The sequence below is a fragment of the Belonocnema kinseyi genome, chromosome 7 (genome assembly GCF_010883055.1).
Source record: "Belonocnema kinseyi isolate 2016_QV_RU_SX_M_011 chromosome 7, B_treatae_v1, whole genome shotgun sequence".
NCBI classification, from domain to species: domain Eukaryota; kingdom Metazoa; phylum Arthropoda; class Insecta; order Hymenoptera; family Cynipidae; genus Belonocnema; species Belonocnema kinseyi.
The window spans coordinates 119,854,038-119,857,268 of record NC_046663.1 but is presented as its reverse complement, the minus strand read 5'-3'; positions in this window follow the sequence as shown (position 1 = coordinate 119,857,268).

The window sequence follows — 3,231 nt, the reverse complement described above, 5'->3', positions numbered from 1 at the left end:
CATATATCTAGTCGGGAGTTTTGCTGACTGAAAACAGATGATTTGGAGCGATTCGCGCGCCATCTGTTGGTCATTCTAAGGACTTATTGAACTACCCTCGTAATTTGCTTAATATACCTAATAAGATAAAATAGTATACATGAGAATGTAGTCTTATTAAAAGTCACGTACGCCGGGCCTACGTGGTCAGCTTGATACGTTACGGCATTCGTTAGCGGGCTCCTATTGGTCAGGCTCAACGTCAAGGGGTTGCACTTGACTCCTCTAGTATAATGCTACCCTTGCACGTAATCCAAAAATGCAAGGTTATAAATATGTGTGACTCGGGGAGGAACGGCAGATATCTTTCAATCGTTGATATTCATTGAACCCGCGTCACTTGAGATCTTAAATATTGAATATTATAATTAAGAAAGTAGATTCTAAAATGTATAAGTTCCGCGTTACTTAGTGTAGTCGTCAAATCTAGTTGATAGCTAACATTAAGTGAAGTTAGATATATAATTTAGTTGTTAATAATAATAATAATTTAAAAAGTTATATGAACTGTTGTGTGTGTGTCCCATGAATTAATGTGTAAAGTTCAGTGAATAAAGTTATTCATTTAAAATGACATATTTAACTTGTGAGATTCTTTATTTCATCGCCTGTGATTAATATAAAGATTCGAATGACCGCGGTAGTTGATTTTCAAATCAACTCCAGCCAGCAGCGAACCTTAAGACCAGAAAAGGAATCCACCAATCAAAGAACAATTCTTTATATTATTTGGTGGATCCGAAAGGTAGGACGTAACAAGTAGTGTTGGGTTGTTACCTGAAATTATCGGTAACGGTAGAAATTTCCGGTAAAGTAGAGGAAATTCTCCGGTAACGAATGGTAACGATATTTTTTTGAATTTCTAGACTAAATTTGAATTGCTTATTGTTTTTGCGTTTATTTAATATAATATTCTTCAATATTCGTCACATTAAATAACTTGTGGGAAAACTTTCACGTTTAAAAGTGTTCCTTAACCTTTGCGGTGGGATTTGGTTTTGCTTAAAAATGTATGCGCACATTATTTTTTGCAAAAATATTGTACCTTTTAATTGTTCACACTTTGCAGATTGAGTAGACAGCAATTACGTATGTATTTGTTACATAAAAAAGTCTATGAAAAACATTTCTTAAACATAATGTTTCGAAGGATATCTGACCTAATTTGATGAAACGTTGTAAGCATTTTTTAGTTTCACACGATAATGAAGAATACAAGTATTATTGCTATGCTTATTATTAACAAGAAGTGACACATTATATAGTTTCAAATACTTGGAAAGGATATTGGCAAATACGTAATTTTCTGTAATAATAGATAAGGGTAAGATAAGAGGGTGGTTTCAGGAAAACACTCTAAATAGGTATATAATATAAATAAAAATTCAATACTATTGTTTGCAAAGAAACCGTTTTATTTATTTTTTAACTAAAGTACTAACAATAAAAGACGCGTAATGATATGGAAGACAATAAACGAATAAACCAATTTTCTCGTTAAATAAAAGAGTAATTTAAGAATTCATTCTATTCAAATTCCATTCCAATTCAGTCTATTTTAATCCTATATTATTTTTATAGGAACATTTCCTTTTCCTTTGAAAGCACATGTTACTTATTTAGAAAACAAACCATTTGCATTAATGCGTTTATTCTCCATGAAACTGATCAACAACTACGACGTATTTTGAAATTCACATTCATTCACATTTTAACATACAGGGGTGCTATTCTCGAGTATCGTTCTAACATTTTAGAATGCTAAAATGGCTGATTTTAGAATGGTTGGCATAAATCGGTATTATCGAGTTAGAATTGATGGTTAGCATGCTTAAATTATATAACACTTCACAAAGTGTGGGTCTATACCACTCTAAACGAGAAATAGAACGCTAAAGACGCTAGAAAGTGATAGATTTTTCTAAAATTAACCTCGAAACGAAATACGTCATACGTAGAAGGGAGAAACATAGCCTAAAATTAACCTCAAAAGGAAATACATGACAACATGTATGACTTCGGGAAGGGAAAAAATCCAAATATAAATAAATTAATAAAAGCAAAAAACAGAATCCGGGAAGTCAATATGGCACTTCGTGACGCGATAACTGCTATATACATAGAAATCTTAAAAATGGGTTTTTTGCGCTATTTTCTTAGTCACAGTAAATTTCTCGACTATTTGACCAAATAATGTTTGATATACATTAATAGGAATGTATTTTTAATATGTTGCAACAACAATATATATTATTGTTGCTTCGTTTGTAAGATTTTTAGCTATATCTACGATGCGGAGAAGGAATTTTTTTAAATTAAACTTTAAAGGAGCGTTTTTGACTCCCAAAAGAAAATTTTCATTTCTATTAGAACTTTGAGCAAATAATTTTTTTTCGATACGCCCCAATAAACATTTGTATATTAAATCTAAAACATCGGTATACGAAATCGCCATTAAGAGACTATGTATATTAGATTTCAGATACCGTGTATTGATCATTTATAAGAAAAGTAAGATATTTACACTTTTATACAAATTAAAAACAGTTTGGCAGTAATTGTCAATTATAAATAATAAAACATAATACATTCTCTTAAAAATAAATATAAATTGTATTGCTTTTTTGTTGAAAAAGTACAATTAAGCAAATAGTTAAGAAACCTAACGCCCAATCACAACCGAAATTACGTTAGAGTTCTAACATTCACAGCGAAATTGAGATAAAATTCCACCAGTACGTCGCACTTGAATTAAAGGGAAGAATTCAGTCGATGAATTTAAGGTTATTGCTTTATTTTTTAAATTTGATAACATTTGAAGGCATCTAGACTCTCCAACTTCAAAGTACACCTTCAAGGTACACCTACGACGATCCAGCAAAAGCCTCGTGGACCCTAAGAACACGGAACGACCCAAGGACAACCGCCTTCTGCATTTTTCCCGCAAGTGTTCTAGCATATTGTTGACACGCAGGGATGCTTTTTAGGCTATTAGCAAGTGAAAGCTTGGCACCTCCAAGAGCGCCTATGATAAGGACGATCAGTTTAACAGAATATTCCGGGTATAATCGTTGCAACTCCCTTATAAGTTCTCGATACCTCTCTTTCTTTTCATTCTCCTTGGCTTTGATGTTTTTGTCAGCTGGTGCCGAAAATTCGATAACGAACATGGTTCGCTTCTCGAAGTCAAGA